This window comes from Arachis hypogaea, chromosome 4 (genome assembly GCF_003086295.3).
Source record: "Arachis hypogaea cultivar Tifrunner chromosome 4, arahy.Tifrunner.gnm2.J5K5, whole genome shotgun sequence".
Lineage (NCBI taxonomy): Eukaryota > Viridiplantae > Streptophyta > Magnoliopsida > Fabales > Fabaceae > Arachis > Arachis hypogaea.
In genome coordinates, this window is record NC_092039.1 from 110,882,946 (window position 1) to 110,903,588 (window position 20,643).

Consider the following 20,643-nt stretch of genomic DNA (forward strand, 5'->3'; position numbering starts at 1 on the left):
TACAGTTGACAATTCAAACATGCATAACATCATTGAGGCTCTTAAACAACAGCTGTCTTCCCATGGTGTTGGTCCCTTTGTCCTACAATGTTCTTCCAAAACCAGTGGTTTTCAAAGAGGAGATAAATTTCCTCAATTGGAACTTGCTTTGTTTCCGGCAAGAGGAAGAAGATAAACATACTCATGAAGACAAGTAAGCCAGCAAACAGCAAGAAGATCCCATATTTGAGGTGGCAAAGTGACATGAGGAACAACTTTGCTAAGTGCAGTGAAGATCATGTTGACACACACCACTATACTCTGTGCTGCTAATCTTATCTCCAATGGGAAGAACTCTCTAGGAACCAACCATCCTAGTGGACCCCAAGCATAAGCCAACACAAATAAGAATATCATAATAACAAGAAAGTAACTGATGCTTTTAGAAAGTTCTTTGCCATGTTCGAAATCCAGAGCCAAAGCTACAGTAGTAGCAATTTGAAAATCAACCAAACCAGAGGGTCCAATAAGCATTTAATCAGTATAAACAACTAGGACATCAGCACAAACAAGCAATAATACTTACCATGCAGCATATCATTTCAAAACCAGCTTCCAGAAAGAACTTCCTTCTACCAAACTTGTCAACTAAAAACGTTGAGATGACTGTAGCGACGAGGAGAGCTCAATTGGTGATAAAAGATGAAAACAGTGATGCATTAGAACCAAACCCAATACTCTGGAAAAAGACAGGAGCATAAAAGAGGATGGAGTTATTGCCAGTTAGCTGCTGGAATGACAGAATCTCCAAGGCTTCTATCACAAGTTGGGGTCTGTACTTCCTCTTCAGGAGTGTCCTAAAGGGGCTAGTGACTGCCTGTGCTTCTTCGTTATCTTCAACAAGATCTTGATATTCGGCATCAACATTCTTAGTCCCTCTTACTTTCTCCAATACTTTTCTTGTCTCGTCGAACCTTCCTTGTTCCACAAGACTGTTAGGTGTCTCGGCACAGAAAATACCTCCCACAAGCATCAGAAGTGCCGGAAAAGCCGCCAAGCCCAGCGAGATTCTCCATCCATGGGGATGTATTTTGTCAGTAAAATAGTTGATGAAGTTTGCAACCAAGATTCCAAAATAGGTTGTGAACTGAAAGAGTTGGTTGATTGCTCCTCGATTCCTTGCCGGAGCCATTTCAGAAAGATACAAGGGTACAACTTGGTCGCTAAAGCAAATGCCTCCTCCAAAAAGGACCCTGCCAATGATGAGCATTGCAATGTTCTGTGTAGCTGCATTGAGTTTGGCAACTTAGTCGGGAATCTCTGAAGGAACGTGGTCAAGTAACCTAGCACGCTTCCTACTACCATGAAGAATGCGAAGAGTGTGTTTGCTTGTCGGATTTTTCGTTGGTCGCTGGCGACAAGGTCACCAAAGAAGGCTCAACTGGGGACCTGGATCATGTTGATTGACGTGTTCAACATCCAGAACCCAATCATAAAGATGGCTATGGTGTGTGGCCGAGGTTCCGTATAGGAGAGGGAGTCTTAAAAGGCATAGCTTGATTATTTGAGTTTAATTGGGATTCTAGGATGTTAAATAAGGTTTTATGATGTTTTGGTAGTTGTTTGGAGGTTTAGAATGCTTGGTTTGGTGCAAAAACATAGAAAAAATTTTGAAAAACAGAGCATCAACCTACGCGTACGTGTCACCCATGCGTACGCGTGGCCCAAGTATCTTCGACCATCCACGCGCACGCGCGTACGCATGGTTCCAGAAGTTTCAACCCTCCATACATGAAACCGAGAGTTGTGCCCACCTCATGCCAACTTTGTGCCTGAGGCACAACTCTACCCACACGTACGCGTGCACGTCGTTTTTTCTGAATAACACACCACGCGTACGCGTGACCTACGCGTACGCGTTGTTTCCATTTCACCTCACCAAATGCACGCGTCCTTCTACGTGTAGGCGTGGATTGCCTTGCATCAACCTTCTGCTTTTCTTCTATTCTTTCCATTTCTTGCCTTCTTCTTTCTTCTCTTCTATTCTTTTCCCTCTTCAACCATCATCCAGCACTACCAAACACCACCTATAACCATTTCTTTTAGTTAGTTGATTAGTAGTTATTTAGTTTAATTTTTTGTTATTTTTCTATTTTTCATTATAAGTGTTGGATTATTAATCTTGTTACTGTTTCTTGCTGCTGATTATTGATGAGATGTTCTTTTAATATCATTGTTTTTAATTTTCATTGTTGAATTTCTTTGTTGAGGACACATTTGGGTACTTGGTTTTGAGTTTTCATGTTCAACATTTGTGAATATCAAGTACATATTACATTGCCTTTAAGCTTCTTAACTCTTTTGAATTGCATATTTTAGCCACCATGCATTCATCATCCATTGTTAGGCAATTGTACATTTTCAATGCATTTTTTTAGTGTGCTTGTTTAGGATTGAGCATCACCTATTTCATGCATTGAGATTTTGAAATTGTGAAATCGGATGAAAAGCTTACCTGGTGACATATTTTTGAGCTTTTCAAACTTTGTGGACCATGCTTGCTATGTGATTGATTTTAACTCTTACGTCTCCTTTTCTAAGTTCCATAACATCCATGTCTTCCACCCTTATGTCACTTAGGTGTTTCAACAACTTCAATATGTATCATTGAGTGTTGTGTAAGTTTCATATACTGTTTTGTTCACTAAGTTTACTTACACATCAACCGATGTCCATCCATTATCCATTTCATAATTGCTTGATTAATTGCTTAGATGCTTTCATGCTTCTTCATTACTTGTTTGCTTATCTTAACTTACAAGTCTTTTGAAGTATCTCAAGCACACTAGAATGAGTGAAGCGTATGCTTTCTTTTGTATAATTGTGACATGACTTTTAAATACTAGGGTGTGAGTTCTAAACTGCATGCAATCTAGGACCCACACACCTATTTTTCATCAATATCACAATAATTCACTCACTCCATTCTAATGGTTTTTACCTTATCCCAACAATTTACACTTCTTTGCTTTTGCATTTATTTTTCTTACTATCCTTCTTTCTATTTTTTATGGAGGAGTCCCCATAAGCAAAAATGGAAGTGGGAGAAGAACACGCAGCAACCGGTTGACCCACCAGCTAAAGGTAGCAACTAAGAAAGTCGCCGTACCCCTTGCTCATCTTTGAGTGCACCGAGGACGGTGCAAACTTTTAAGTGTGGGGAGGTCGTCCGACCACTCGGTAAAATTTTGGGTGACAAATTTCTAATCCCAACACTTTTGCATCTCATTTTTAGGTCTTTTAGGATTTTTGGTTGCATTGCATATGTATATATTAAGCTTAGTCAAAATCATGATATTTTTCAAGAAATTCATCTTTAGGGCACCCCAATTGATTAAAAAAATTTTTTTAGAACTTGCTTGAATTATACATATTGTGGATCTTATTTTTGAGCTAAGAACACAAGCATGTGAGATTTGAGCCTAATGGTGTGGTTACATCATATAACCACTTATTTTCATTCTTGTGTGCATTATTCTCTTTCTATGATTGTAATCTTTGATTTGTTGGATTCTATATGTCCATTATTTTGTGTATATATGCACTTATATGATTGAGGCCATTGTTTCAAATAGCTCACTTATCCAATAGCCTACCTTTTGTCTTCCATTGTAACCAATTTTGAGCCTATGTTTAACTCATTTGTTCTTAATGTTAGCACATTACAAGCCTTAAGTGAAAAACAATATATGTCCCTTGTTTGGATCTTTGATTAGCTTAGGCTAGTGAGAGTGTTTATCATTCAAGTTTGGGAGAGTTGGGAACATTGGTTGGGATGAAAGTGTATCTTTGCATTTTTTTGTAAAAATTTTGGGAATTAGGTACATACACATGCATTAAATGTAAAACCATATGCATTGATACTTTTGTATATACTTTATTGCAAAAAAATACAAAATAAAGAAAAAATTATATATATAAAAAAAAGAAAAAGAAAGAAAAAGAAAAGCAATAAGAAGGGGACAAAATGCCCCAAGTAAAGCTCAATAAGAATCAATGCATATGAGTTGTAATCCAAAAGAGAATGCATGAGTGTGTAGAAAAGTGAAGAATGGGTAGTTAGGTTAGCTTCTAAATTGTATAGGTCGTTATATAGGTTAGGTGGGAAGTTTAGGTTAATCAAAGATTCAAATTCTAGTCCACTTAACCATATATGACCCTACATTGACCCTAGCCCCATTACAATCTATGGAAAAGCCCTCATGATATTTGTATGCATGCATTGAATAATTGTTGATTGTTAGATGAAAAACAAATCTTGGAAAGTATGATTAGGGGAGAATTGAGTGAATCAACCCCAAACACTTGAGTGACTAGAGCGGATACACATCCGGTGAGGGTTTGATTGCTCAGTTATATGTTTTCACCATGATCATTCTTCTTCATGCAAGTTTGTAAAATCTTTTTAATAATTCAATACAATTGTGGGTTTGGTTTGGTTTGAATTGATTTCTAGTGCTTTAGCCCTTATGCTTACATATGTTTCCTTGGAAGTGATTTGTTTTGACCAAGTGATTGCATTCATAGAGATAGTTGCATTTATATAAGTTGCATCTAGGTAGTTTACATTGAATAAATGTTGATACTCTTTGTCTCTTTCTTGAGTTTAGCATGAGGATAAGTGTGGGGAGGTTTGATAAACCCTAATTTTGTAGTTTATCCTGTGCTTAATTTGGGAGGATTTTATCACCTTTCGTCACATTTATTCAATGAAACAGCATGGTTTTGCAATTCTCCTTGAATTTGTACTTAAGTGTAAAAACATGCCTTTTAGGCCCTTAAATTGGTAATTTTTATTCACCTTTGATTCCACTAGATGCCTTGATGTGTTTGTTAGTGAATTCAGGTTGAAAAGGGCTAGGAATGGATCAAAGGAGTGAAGAGGAAAGCATGCAAAGCGGAGAAATCATGAAAAAACAAGGATTTTGAGTGCATTCATGGACGCGCACGCGTGACGGACACGTACGCGTAGATATGAAGTCGCATGGCAACGTGTACGCGTAGACGATGCGTACGCGTGGATGGAAAAATGCCAAGCGACACGTACGCGTGACCCACGCATACGCGTCGATACTCGCACGTGACCTCATTAAAGTGAAAATGCTGGGGCGATTTCTGAGCTGTCTAGGCCCAAATTCAACTCATTCTTGAGGCTATTTCATGCAAAATTCAAGCTTGGGCAAAGGGGGGGAGCACTTAGTTAGTCATGATGAGCCTTTAGTTAGTTTTCTAGAGAGAGAAGCTCCCTCTTCTCTCTAAAATTAGGTTAGGATTAGGTTAATTTCTCTTAGATCTACATTTGATTACTTGATTTCATCTTGTTTCCTTTAAAATTTCTTGTTCTAATGCTTCAATTCTTTTTGGTTCTCTTGTTAATTTTACTTTCATGCCTCTCTTATGTTCATGCACTCATGTTGGATTTGAATCTCCTTTAATGAAATTTGATGTTTGATGTCTCTTTTATTGTTGATTTGAGTTGTGAATTTTACTTTCCTTGCAATTGGTAGTTGGTAGATTTTACTATTTCTTGCACATTTATCATGCTTTCCTTTTATGCCTTCCAAGTATTTGACAAAATGCTTGGTTGGATGTTAGAGTAGCTCTTTGAGCATTCTTGGCTTGGAAAGAGTAATTAGGCAATCTTGAGTCATGAAAACCTAACCTATGTTGGTGATCTAGAGTTGTTAGCTAATATTACTTCTAATGACGCTAATCTTTTGCTAATTCAATTAGTAAGTTGATTAGGACTTTTGGATTGAGATTAGCTAGTTTTATTAGACTTTCTTCGAGTGTGAGGATAATATGATACCTTCTTCCATCGTCGGGGATGACGTAATAAGATAAATTCTTGTTTATTATTGTGATATGATTAACTAGTCTTGTTTGACATTCTCCCTATGTGAAGATGACATGATACCTTCTTCCATTTGCCGGAGTTGACTAAATAGAATGAATTAATCATTGTATGACTAGGATAGAAAGCCTATATTTTCAATCTTTGCCATGAATGTCTCTCTTTATTGATTGCTTTCTTTAATTGCATACTTGATTTAATTTTCTTGCCATGTACTTTCTTGCCTATTTAATTTCTCGTCCCTTTTACAAATCAAACCCCCATGTTCCTTCATAGCCAATAATTGACCACTTCATTGCAATTCCTTATGAGACGACCCGAGGTTTAAATACTTCGGTTAAATTTTTATTGGGGTTTGTACATGTGACAAAACCAAAACTAAATTTGATGTGAGAGTTGTTATTTGGTTTGGAGCTATGCTTGCAACGATATTTTATTGAGAAATGCCTAACCAACACAATTCTTGCTATAAAGACATAACGACAAGGAGCCGGGGGAGGAGGAGGACACTGAGGATGGAGATGCCGAGAATGCATTGAACTTGGAAATTTTCATGCAACCCGAGCCCCGCATCCGTCAGCTAAAGGTGGAGCGCTTTAGAGCCGTTCTCCCGGATTGTATTTGTGCACAGAGGACCGTGCAACGCTTAAGTGTGGGGGAGGATTCGCCATTTTTTGGGGCATAAATTTTCTTTTCCGAACACTTTGCACTTTATTTTTGTTTTCTTTTATTATGTTTCTTGTAGATATTTGGAGCGCTTTTAACTGTTGCATTGCATTTTTTCTTTTGGTGTATATATATACATATATATCTTAGTTTATTTCTAGTTATTGCTTTTGGCATTTTTGCTTTTGCTTGATATATAGCTTATAGATATTGGTTGTAATTGGATGATGTGAATAGCATAATGCTTAGTTCAATTTTGATCCTAATTGTTCACGTTAGTTTTTTGTGATGTTGAAAATTAGGAGAAGAACTAAGAAATTTTGAAAACTTTGCATCCATCACAACATACATACATACATATATAGAAAATAATTTTGGTGAAAAACAACAAAGATCTCCAAGAATTTTGTTTTTAGGGCGTTCTATGGAATTGATTTGGAAAAATTGTTTTTAAAAACTTGCTTAAATGAATTTTTTGTGAAACATAGAAGAGTGATAGAACAAAATAACCTTGTGAGTTGTTGAGCCTTAATGAGTGGTTACACATTATAACCACAAATTTTGTTCATTGTGTGCTATGCTCCTTCTATGATTGTAATCTTGGTTTTGCTTGATTTTTTATTTCCAATGTTTAATGTTTTGAATGCATTTAGCATTATTGAGGCCATTTTTGAATTAGACTCACTCATCCATATGGACTTACCCTTGCATCTACCTTTGTTAACCCCTTTTGAGCTTTTTAATCCCCTTTGTTCTAATTGTTAGCACATCACAACCCCAAGCGAAAAACCATGAATTACCTTGAATTGCATCTCTGATTAGCTTAGGTTGAGGAGTGTGTTTCATTTAAGTGTAAGGGAAATTTCGGGAAGCATCGGTAGAGACATAAAAGTATTTTTAGGGTATTCATTGAAAATTTAGAAAAATAGATGCACATTCATGTATCAATTTGTTTTAACCATATGCATTTGTCCTAGAAAAAGAAAAAGAAAAAAAAAGTGAAATGAAAATAATAATAATAACAATAACAATAACAATAACAATAAGATGGGACAAAAGTTATCCCAAAGAAAAAAATAAATAAAAAATGCATATGTGGATTTGGATAAAAAAGATGCATGAATGTGTATAAAAAGTGTGATTATGGGAAGTTAGGTTGCATATTTTGCTATTTGGTTAATATAGGTTGAGTGGGGCACTTGAACTAATCAAAGATCCAATTCTTTAGTCCACTTAGCCATATTTATCCTACCTTAATCCTAACTCCATTACAACCCTCTAAAGACCTCATGATACTTGCACTCACGCATCACATATTTGTTGATTGTTAGATGAAAAGTAAATTCTTGAAAGCATGATTAGAAGGAGACTTGAGTGATTAAACCCTAAAACACCGAGCGTTGAGAGTGTATACACACCTAGTGAGGGTTCGATCACTCAACTATATGTTTCCATACTTCTTATCATGTATTCTTGCAAGTTGCTTCATTTTGATGAGCTAAATCAATTCTCTATATTGTGATTGCATTGAGTTGTTTCTTTGCTGAGCCCTAGATGTCTATACTCTTGCTTGGAATTCATTGGTTTGTTTTCACCAAACTCATAGTACATTATATATATATATAGTATACATGCATGTAGGTAGATGCATTAAATAAGTTGCTTGTCCTTCTATCCTTCTCCTTTGATCATGATTAGCATGAGGACATGCTATTATCTAACTGTGGGAGAATTGGCGAGTCCATATTTGACGATATATTTTAGTTTGATTTGAGTGGATTTCATCACGTAAACCCACATTTATTCATCCAAATAGTATACTTTTGTGTTCTCTCCCTAAATGGTGCCTAATTGTAAAAACATGCTATTTTGTGTTTAATTTAATTAATTTTATTCCACTTTCATTTCATTTGATGAGTGATTTCAGGTGTAGTAGGTTGGAATGGCTTGATAAGAGTGGAAGAATGTAATACCCGGTCTAACCGAAATTGATTAAATAATAAGTTAAGTAGGAGCGAATAGGGTTGGAAGATTTTACAATTGGTATTTGATGATTTAAATATGATATTTGGATTCAGTGAGTTTTTCTGAGTCGGAAGACATAGTTTCCTGTGTAAAAGCGCGCAGTGGAATTTTGACCGGCAGTACCGGCTGAGACCTGTCTGGTACCGCAGCTGAGAAATTTGATTATGAGTAAATAATATTAAGAAATGAGGAATTATGATTAGGGGAGGTAGAAATATTTAAAGTGCGGTTTGAAGCGCTAATCTTAAAGGTTTTGGCCCAAAATTGGGCCAACGGACAAAAATAAGTGAACTGGGCCTAAGTGGGCCCAAGACCCAACATATATAAACATTAGTTATGAGCATTTCAGCTCATTTTTACCCTAAAAGAGTAGTGTGGGGCGCTGATTTGAGAAGAGAGAAGAGAAGAGAGAAAACCTAACTCTCTTTGATCTTCAAACCACCATAACTTGAGCTACGGAGCTCCGATTGACGAGCCGTTTGCGGCCACGCGTCGCTCTTCTCATCTTCTACATTTCTATCTAAGTTTTGTGGTGAGTATTCCATTCATCTCTGCCCAGTTTTCGAATTTCCCCACTGTTACACATTTTTGGGAAGTTAGTGTTGAAATCTTGGGATTTTGGGTGTTTAGGGATACTCCAACATGGATTCTAAGTGGGTTCTATCCCTACTTCATATGGGCTGAGGTAAGAAGTGCTCAAACCCTTGTGATTTATCATCCTTATGAGCCCTAGGTTGATGTATGTATGTGATATTGGTTATGTTAGTGTATTTGGTGATTTTGATGCACAATTGGGAGGTTGGTATTGCTTGTGGAGCTTTGGTGAGGCTTGGAGCTAAGGGTTGGTGGAGACTTCCATAGAAGAGGCTCAATTGATTTGGCTACAAGAGGTACGGTTTAAGTTTCATTTAAGTACCGTGTGGTGTGATGAGAATTCCTAGGCTAGATGCCCCTAGGATTAAGTTTGGATTGTGTAAATGGTTGATGCTAATATGCATAGTTGGTATGTAATGTGAATTGATGATTGGGTTGAGAATTGTGTGGCCTTGTATGCTTGGTGTATTGAAAATTTGATGTATTGGGTAATGAGTATTAATTTGTGGTTTATGCATTTAAATTGTGAAATTGGGCCGGAGGCCGTAAATTTTGGGCCGGAGGCCGAAAAGAGGTAAGGGAGGTAAGTTGATGTGTGCATTGTATGATGACACAAGTGATTGGATAAATTTCATGTAATGAATATATGAATGATTGGGTTGGTTATTGGATAATGAGGTTTGAGGAGTTGAAGTGTGGAAATTGGTAATTTTGGGTGAAATTGTATAGATGAGGTATGTTTGATTTTGGTTGAGATATATTATGTGGTCATATATGTGAGTATGATTATTGATGCCTTGATGGTATGATAATGCATGAGAGATATGTATGTTGTGATATATACTTGAGAAATGATTAAGGTTGATTTGGGGGTGAAACCACGTGATAGTGAGTATGATATTGGTTATGTATAGTGATGGTTGATTGGAAATAATATTGTTGGAAAATTTGGATGAGGAAGGATGTATGGCATGTTGATATGTTTGTAATTTAGCCATTCGTTTGAAATAGGTAAAGATGGTTATATGGCGGTTTGTGAATTGTGGCAAGGTATTAATGTATGAGTTGAGGAGGCTTGATGTTGATTTTGGTATATTTTGATTGGTTTCAAAAAGGGTTGAAATTGGCATGTTTTGGTTGATTTTGAAAAGAGTTGAAAATGGCTTGTTTTGAAAATGGCACTTTGTGGTTTTATATGAGAACATGGTTTTTGGGCATACTTTGACGGGACATAGCTTGGACTACGGATCTTTGTTTTGTGCCAAATCTGTTTAGAAATGAAATTGGATCCGGGATGTCCATGCCGTTCGAAGAACGGGTGAAAAACGATTTAAAATGAGGAAGTTATGTCCGTCGGAAGATTGGGGGTTGAATCTGTGAATTCTGCAGTTTTTAACTTAGAAAATTTTTAGCAGAATAACCCCTTGCGCGTGGGCGCACTTGGCGCGTATGCGCCGATCTTCCAGAAAACGCCATCCACGCGTGCGCGTGATGTGCGCGGGCGCGCCGATAGTGCTGCACCCAATGCCCAGCCATTTTCCAGAGAGTTGTGCCAGAACTGTGCCAGCTTTGTGCCAGGGGCACGAGAGTATCTACGCGTACGCGTGGTTGACGCGTGCGCGTCGATTTGGCAGATTTTTAATACACGCGTTAGCGTGCATGACGCTTGCGCGTCGATGAGTTTTTAAGGACATCCACGCGTGCGCGTGGAGTACGCGTACGCGTGGCATTGTCTTCATGCCAAAGTTGATATTTGAGTTTTAAAAGCCAAATCTCATACTTCTAAGCCTCCGATCTCACCACTTATATCTTAAATCTTTATGATATGCCTAGCTATTAGAAAAGGGCTAGTGAATGAGATAACTTGCGAGTGAAGCAAGGGGAAAATGAATAATCAATGAGGATCATTGAGGGTTATGTGAGATGGGGAGGATGATGGTGGAAGTGCTTGTTATGCCATTGGCCGAAGGGCCGTAATTGTTTATGAATTGGCTGGTTCTAGATTGAACCGTGAGCCGGAATAGCTGTGTATGCTATGAATATTGGCTGGTTATGGATTTAACCGTGAGCCGGATGGCTGATATGGATGTTGATCCATGGATGAGAATTCATGCATGTTTATGCTGAATTATTGATAATTGTGATTTGCACTTCCACTATCTGAGTTACGAGTTTCCCTGGGTAGTAGCAGTGGCTAGTCCACTTGCTCCGGGTATGAGACGAAAAATGATGTTTATGATAAATGAATTAATTATGGAGTTTTGAATGAATGTAACTCAGATACCTGGGTAGTAGCAAGGGTTGTGGTTCGTCCCGCTTGCTCCGGGTCAATGCTTGTGTTTTCTCTCTGGTTGTAAGGGTGACAGGGCACCGATACCCTCTAATGGCGACAGGGCGCAGATACCCTCTAATGGCGACAGGGCGCAGATACCCTCTAATGGCGACAGGGCGCAGATACCCTCTAATGGTGACAGGGCACATATTCCCTCTAATGATATTAATACGCAACAGAGAGACTGTGCCCGGGTTAGCTACCGGACACGTCGGGTTGGCTTGATAACCGACAGATGATATCATCAGCCATAGGGCAGGCATACATCATTTGCATATGTTTGAATTGTTTGGGTTTGCCTATTTGTTTTGGATTTCTATATCATATATGCTATATTACCTGATTACATGCTACTTGTTCTACTTGTACCTTAGTTGTGTATTACTTGTCTGCATTGATTGTGTTTGTACAACTGAGAGATCCCTCATGATGGTGTTGGTGGATGTTGGGGGCTGTTCTTGATGAGATGAATTGATAATGCGATTGCATAGTGATGATGATTTTTGAATGAGATCATTTGAGCCCCCTGGGTAGACGCAGTGATGTGATTTCACTAGCTCCAGGCGAGGGTATGATGTATTGATATAAAGTTGCTGAGGCAGAACAACTGGTAATGGTTTTGCTTATGATTCTAAGTCTGATTTGTGAAAGAATCAGCGAGTTGGGAAACATGTGTAACATGAACTAGATTTAGTATCCCCTTACAACAGATGCCTATTTATGGATTAGGGAGAATCTAGGCTGGATACTTGGTGAAAAGGAGTTTAGGATGCTTAGTGAGTTTTTGTTGCAGTGCATTGTATTTATTTGGCACTTTTACCGTACTGGGAACCCATGGGCCCGGGGTTCTCATTCCGTATATATCTCTTGTTTTTCAGATACAGGTCCAAGTGCTCAGAAGTGAGCTGCGGTTCGTCTGAGAGCCGGCGAAGATCTTCATTTTCTCTACCTTGTGTTTTGCTTAGAATCTCTCCACCTTTGTTTTGAAGATATTATGTTATGTGTTGAACTCTTTTGGAACTTGCCTATAGAGGCTCTTATGTTTCCTTTGGGAGAGATTAGGATGCACTGTTGTCAACTACTTTCATATTGTACCCTAGCCGGCCTAAACTTCGCGGGTCGCGACTAGTGGCTATTTACTTACGTTATATATATCTATCTGTTATCTATCTCTTAATCTCCTTTACGCCTTGTCCGTATATTGCGTTCGGCTTCGCGGTTTAACTTTTCGTTGTCGAAACGTGAGTGATACGTCTTCGCGATTTTATTTCTACTCCTTTCAGGCTTCTCGATTAATACTCCTTTCGAAATTACCTATATTTATATATTAAAAATCCACCTGAGAGTCGTACCACCGTAATATCATTGACTTATGACTCGAGCATAAGGATTTGAATATTAGGGTGTTACATTATGGTATCAGAGCAGTTCGTCCTAGTGAGCCTGAGGGATGGAACTGCTTATGCTTCAATGCATACTCTGAGTCTGTGCCTGTGCTAGTTAGGGTATCTAACTGATACATCTAGCATGAAGTCCATGAGTGTACCTTTGGTACTTTGAAGCACTATACTTCCGATATTGAGACTGATCAACTTGATATCGATTGTTTGGTGTGTATAGGAACCAGATGGCGCCTCGTGAACCCAGTCGGGGATGTGAGAGAGATCGTACTAGCAGGCAGGAACCGGAAGTCAACCTGAATAACCCGGTAAACCTTATGGCGGCATTGGAGAATATGGCTGCTGCTATGCAAGCCACTGCGGAGGCTCTTGGGCAACAGATAAACAATAATGGCAATGGCGGAAGGGAAGCTCAGGGCCCGATGACACTGGCAACTTTCTTAAAGGTTAATCCACCTAAGTTCAAGGGAACCACCAATCCGACTGAAGCTGATACTTGGTTTCGGGCCATGGAGCGAGCACTGCAAGCGCAATTGGTGCCTGAAGAGCAGCGTGTTGAATTCGCTACCTATCTGCTCACGGGGGAAGCATCACATTGGTGGCAAGGGGCTCGACGTCTCCTGCAACAGGGGAATGATCCTATCACTTGGGATGCCTTCCAGGTGGAATTCTATAAGAAGTACTTTCCGAATTCCGCCAGAACAGCCAAGGAACTGGAGTTACTACAGCTGAAGCAAGGTGCTATGTCCGTATCTGAGTATACAGACAAATTTGAGGAGCTATTCAGGTTTTCCCGCATGTGTCAGGGAGCTCCAAGAGACTTTGAGGAATGGAAGTGTATTAAGTATGAGGGAGGACTTCGAAGTGAAATCCTGAGCTCCGTTGGACCGATGGAGATTAGGGTCTTCTCTGAACTTGTGAACAAGAGCCGTATTGCTGAAGAATGTGTGAGGAAGGTTGTTGAGGCAAAGAATGACCGTCGGGAGTCCCACCGCAGGGAGCACAATCAAAAGTACCCAACAAGGGGTCAAGAGTGTAAGAGAAGAGGATACTCACAACGTTTTCCCCAAAGGCGAAATGACCTTGCGACGAATAGGAATTCCCAAGGAAAGGGTAGGGAAAAACAAATAGTGGCTGCCTCGGATGTTTTGAGCTGTCAGAGGTGTGGAGGTCATCACCCAAATAGACCGTGTCGTTATGGTTCGGGTTTGTGTTACAATTGCGGCAAGCTAGGACATTTGGTCAGAGATTGCCCACACCGGAAGGATCGGGAGACTGCCAGGCCCGATTTTCGTACCTGAGGTAATAAGAAAAACTGATAACTTAATTCTTTACATAATGCTGAAGGCTGGTATTCACTCATAATACATGGTCGAATGAAAAATTATGATCTGTTCTAGATAACCCTAAGCTATCTTAATAGAAGGTTTGGTGAGCATAAATGATTAGGTAGGCCTTTAACGGAAGGCAACCTCAGAATGGAATGACTGGTGGGTGGCGTCAAAGCCATCATTCGGGAACTCCGTGTCGAGGTAGATTGGAACTTTGCCATGGTTGTAGAGGAGTTGGACATGTGTCCTAGAAATGTCCTAAGAAGGTCAACCGGAATACTACCAAGAGCTAACAACAAGGTCGTGTGTTCACTGCAACAACGGGGGATACCGTTAGATCCGACAGTTTGGGAATTGGTAAGCGAAAGATTGGTAACGACGTGCTAAAGGTACGATTAAGTTGGTATGTGGTTTTGGCTATCATAGATAGAGTCTAGTGAATGCCAGTCATGCTAAGTTGTGGTTGAGTACTTGAGGAAGTAAGTGATAAAGCTCGTACTAGACGAGAGGTCAGAATAAAGCAGCGGAAACTTGTGGAAGCAGTAACACAGGATAGCTATGAATAGGAGTTGTAAAAGTTTAATATAGTATCTTATGTTTGAATATTAGAAGGGTTAAGCGGGTTACTGCAAGTAATGATCCCAAATTAGTTGGAAATGATTACGGCTGCGAGCTTTGATGGTTCTAAAGCAGATGAGGAAATTATCATTAATGCACAATTGGATTTAGATGATGAGAGAGTGCAAGTTGTGGTGTTAGATCCTAGCAATTTCATTGTAAGTATTTCTTTTTTTCTCTCTTTTATTACACTATTTGTTCTACATTTTCTTACACTTTAATTCCCTTTGTCAATATATACATAGTTTTGCAATTTTGGACTTCTAGTTGAGGAATTTGATGTTTGATGGCTATTTTATGTTTGTTTGAGTTATTATTGCTAATTGTGATCATTTGTAGTTCATAGCTTTCATCATTTTCTCAAATTTGCCATGTTTTATGTTTATGGCCATTATGTGTTTGATGAAATGTCAATGTTGATTATGGGGTAATTTCTACCCCTTGGCTTGGAAAAAATGAGTTTATGGATTACTAGAGTCATAATGTCCAACATTTAGTGATAATTCTTGGGTTGTAAGTTGTTACTGTTTCCACTAACGCTAGCTTTTTACCAATTAATTTTGTAAGTTAGCTAGGATTTGTGGATTAATGACAATTATGCTCACTTAACCTATCCTTCGATGTTAAGGGTTGACTTAGTGATATTAATCCATCATAATTATTATAGTTATGGTTATGGCAAGGAAGGGATTCCATTACTCATCCCAAGTCAAGGTTTCATTCATGTTTTGAACCACTTTTCCATCACTTTATAACATTACTTGTCTATATTACATACATAGTTCCTTTATTCCTTTATTAGTTTATTAATTGCAATTTTGAATCGTTCTTTGATTTCTTTAGTTGTTTGCTTCTTTATCATTGAACACTCTTTGTCTCTCACAACCAATTTTATGCGCTCTTTGTCACTAGTTCCTAGGGAGAATGACCCGGGAGTCTAAATACTCTCAGTTAAATTGATTTGAATTGTGACAATATCTTGGATTAAATTTTGATTTGAATCAATTGTTGGTTCGGAGCTATACTTGTAACAAAAAACCTATTTTGTGAAATTTTGAAACCACGTTTGGTCCTACATCAGGTATCAGCATGGCAGGAGGTTTTTATCGCCTGAGCTTATCCTAGGTGACTCTAGGGCAGCTGCGATACCAGCTTAGGCGATTAAGTGAAGCCCCGGACGAGTCCCGGACATGGACCAGCCACCTGATGTTCTGGACAACTGTAGGGTTGCTAGGAGGCAGCGTGTTGGGACACGATCTAGCCAGCGTGGGTGGATTTGGCTGGAGGAGACCATTGATGCGATTCAGATTGACGACAAAGGATGGTGAAGCCACTAAATCTGGCTCGGGTGTAATCACCGGCACTGCTGACGAGGATCCAACAGGCAATGCACTAGAGCTGGCTAGATGTCCTGTGGAGTGCAGATTCTTGTTCGAACCTCCGGAACTAGATGCCACATCCACAAGCTTTGCCAATAACGCTGGAGTCTTCACCTTAGGAAACTGACGGCGACAATGAAACAGCACCTGCATATCTTTGTCACTGCTAATAACAAATGAATCATACTTTACATCATCGCGTAATACGAAAATCAGAATTCTATAGAACAACTTCTCCACCCGTTTCATGCCATGCAATCCTAGTCTCTGGAGTATATGATTCTTAAACTCAGCGAAACTGGTCGAAGGTTAAAGAAATACACTCAGCTGGTCCTTGTCGGTGAACTTAATTCCTGATCGCATTTTCTTCTTAATGGACCCTCTATAGTGCACAAGAGCTACAAAACTCTGATCACTAGCTATTGTGAATCTCACTCTTCTACAAAATTTCGTGTAGGAGCTCGTTTTTATATACCACATTGCTTTGTAAAAATTGAAACATTTAACTTCGATTTACTCTAACGTTGGTGCATGTGTAAATCGAATTTAATTGATTCGGTTTACGTTCATTCATAAATCGAATTGATTAGATTTAAGTTCATCTTTAAATCGATCCTACTTAATTCGATTTAGTAGGGAAACTTTAAATCAAATTGATTTGATTCGATTTTAGTTGAACTTCATTTTTTACCTAATTCAAATCAATTTTATTCGATTTACTACATGTTTCACTAAATCAAATTCACTCAATTCGATTTATATAGAAATGTGATTTGGGACTTTGACGTTGCATTTTTTGATTTGGAACATTAAGGACATATTGAAATCCATTGGGTTTAATAAAATTATTTTCCCTTAAAAATAAATTAAACTACATATATATTTATACACAAATATATTAATGACTAATTTTGGTATACAAATAATGTTTTTAGAAAATAAAATAACAAATCTACTACCACCTTAGCAAAAAATTGACATTTAGTAATTAGTTTCAAAAGGGTGGCATTTTGATAATAAATTTTAAAAAATATGACATATTAATAGAAAAACTTATAATGTTTTAAATATATTTCAATTATATTCTTGAGAATCTACACCGTTAATAGAGATACTCATGTGATAATTGTATGAAATATATTGTTGACATGTGACAATTATAATTTTTTTTATATAATTTACAAGTAAGAATATATAATACTTAATTATTTGTTATAATCTCATTATTATTAGTTAATTATTAAAGGTATTAATAAGGACATTTTTAATATGTCAATCAAATTAAAATCGAATAAAAGAGTTCTTAAACAGTTAAACCCAAGATAGAATTAAAAATCTTCTTTAACATAAACTTATTATGTTAACGGTTGAGAGAGAGAAAGAAAACAATCAAAATGAAAGAATTACGGCACTATAGTGAAAATTGGATCCTTAGTTCGACAGGGATGGCAAAGCGAATCGAATTTGTCGGGTTAGCCTACTAAAACTGTCAAAAGGCGAATTGGAGTGAGATTTTAAACTTGCAAAACCTACTTTACTGAAATCGTAGGGTTTGACAAGGTGGGACAGACTGATCCCAGTCATTTTTTAAAGGACTCTTCTGTAAAAATCCGATTTTTGGTAAACAGGTTTTTCTGATTATTTTAAAATTTATTTCGCAAAATCCTGAACCACGGCCCAATAAAAAATAGTGAGGCTGGCCGAATGGTAAAAAAAAGAAAAAAAAGAAAAATTAAATAGAAAAAGACCATTAATAAGGTCAATATTGACTTTATGAAGGTAGTTAATATTGTTATCAAATCCAGCTCGACCTGATCGGTTCGATCAGAAACCCGGTTATCCGGTCACCTGGCCCGGTCGAACCACTCATTGAACCGACTATGCAGTAGACCCGGTGAGACCCGGTTCGACCTGACGGATTTTTATTAAACCCAGTGACTCGGCTCGTTAATTTAACCCGATTCAGGTTGTGTTTATTTATTTATTTATTTAATTAATATCTGACACCCCAACCCCACCCCCGTCAAATGTCCTAATCTGGTCCCCTGCCCTTAAGCCTTAACATCTCTTTCCTGGGGTATTTTTCTCGCTACTCTCTCCCTCAAGCTCTCTCACCTCTTTTACGCCACTCTCGTATCCGGTGTGTCACTTCTCTCTCGGTCTAGCACTCACTGTTTTGGAATCAGGCTCGTCGCGCTCTGTTTCCTCAGCGTTACAAGCTCAGACACTGCCTTCCTGGCCTCGTTTCGCAGGTGGTAGAACCAAACGGAACCATACGAAATCCAGTCGCACGCCTTCTCCTACGCTCGTCGTCGCTGAAAGTAGAGGCAGTAGGTCCGGTGGGTTGGTCTTGTTTGTCTTCTTGCTTGGAGCCTCGCCGTCAACTTCCTTAGCGCAACTTGATTTGGTGAGTTCCAACAAATTCCTCATTTTTTTCTGTTTTGATTTTATTGCTATAATTTATCACTGCAATTTGATTTTATGTGTTGCTACAATTTGTTCCTGATTATCACTGAATGTTGAATTTGCTGTCTTGCTGAAATAATCACTTAACTTCAATTTATTCATTGCTGAATGAATTTGTTTTTGATTGAACGTTGAATTTGTTGCTATAATAATCACTCACTTGAATTTGTTTGTTACTGAAAATCATGACTGAGTTAAAGTTGTTATTGATTATAATCACGATTAAAGCTACTGTTGTCTTGGTGAAATAATCACTTGGCTATTAAATTAAGTATGGATGAGAACCTTACTACTGGAGTTAGAAGAATGCTTGCAAGCATTTAATTAAGTGACTAATATTAATTAATTGATGTTAAAACAAAAGGTAATATTGTTAATGTGAATTTGATTTGTTTATGGTAGCTATATTGGGGAATGAAGTAGGATGGTTCGATAAGTAGGAACACAACTCATGCCTGATGGTAGCAAGGCCTGCAACAGATGTAGCTGATTCAAGTCTGCCATTACTAAAAGGGTTTCAGTTATTTTACAGAACATGATTTTGTTGCTATAAATCATCTTTTTAGTTAAAATTTCTGTTGCCATAAATCATCATTGAGCTTTAATTTACTTATTTTGTTATTTTTTTCTCATTAAAGTGGTTATTGAAATTACTTAGTTTTTTCATAGATACAAAACGATGTTGTTTTAGTAATTTGATGAACGAAAAATATCTTAGAAACGAGTATGAGTTCTGGAGTGCAAGTTCAAAAATAAAATTGGATGACTATTAATTTCAATAACTACTTTAAAGTTCGAGTGAAACTTCACGGATTAATTTAAATTTGATTTAATAGATTTTTTATGTGTATTTCGTCGGATACGTTAAGTTTTTCCATTGAAAATCACCTAATGTCGTTAATGGACAAGTATTAATTTGTTTAATTTTAATATTTTGAAAGACTAATCTAATTAAAGTTTAGAAAGATTAATATGTACATAAAGAATATGAATTTGGAGATACTGTTGTGAACGCTGTGAATGCGACCCAAACTATTTCTACTCTATTTATTGTTATTTATTTTGTTGTAAAATAAATAACTAAGGAAGATATAATAATATAAAATAATAAAATATAATTAGATAGTTTTAATAATAAAATTTACAATGATTACTATTTCAATATAGTAAAGATGATTAATATATCTATTAATATTATATGTCGTTGTAGTATATGAAGAGAAAAGATAAAGAAGAATTTTGTATATAGAGAAAGAGAAAATATTTTGTATTTGTATTGTGAATATTTCCTTGTCTGAGATCGTGCTTTTATAGGCATACATAGGTTTGCTTTTCAAACCACATTTATTTTGCTTCATCCTAAGGACTTGTTCCTTTCAACATAGAAAATAGGTTGCTCATTAATGGATGACGTACGGAAAATTACCGATTAAGAATTTAATTCAGAAATCAGCATTGCAAGTACAGTTCTTAATCAATGAAAATTCTGCGTATCATTTAAAAGAGTTGTCACAAAATTTAGAAATAAAATATTGGGAGTATGAATTTCAGGTCGTCTCCCAACGAGTTGACAAAAGAGTGCTATTTTATTAATCAGAGGTTTTCCAAGAATTTTTAAGTTTGAGAAATAGAAAAGTAAATAATAGTAAATTTAAGCAATGGAAATTTTTCGAGAGAATTTATATAATTCAAATAAAGGCCTTGCCGGGAGAGGATTAATTGGAATTTCTATCCTTGTTGAATTTTTTTCAAGTGTAATAATAAAAGGTTGTTGTTCTACTTGGTCATTCCTTACTTAATAAGGGAAAGTCAAGTAACTAACTAACCAACTCTATCACTCGAGTCCTAATCCTTTCCTAAGAAAGGATTAGAGTCGAGACTAGAGAGTCAACTAATAATTTTCAGTTAAGATTAACACTTGAGTATTCCAACTCAAGGT

The 20,643-nt window shown here is 37.4% G+C and overlaps 1 pseudogene; it reads right to left on the reverse strand.

Moving 5' to 3' along the window:
- Positions 1-41: 41 nt before the first annotated feature.
- LOC112797266 (sugar transport protein 14-like) lies at positions 42-1,456 on the reverse strand (annotated as a pseudogene).
- Between the last annotated feature and the right edge of the window lie 19,187 nt (positions 1,457-20,643).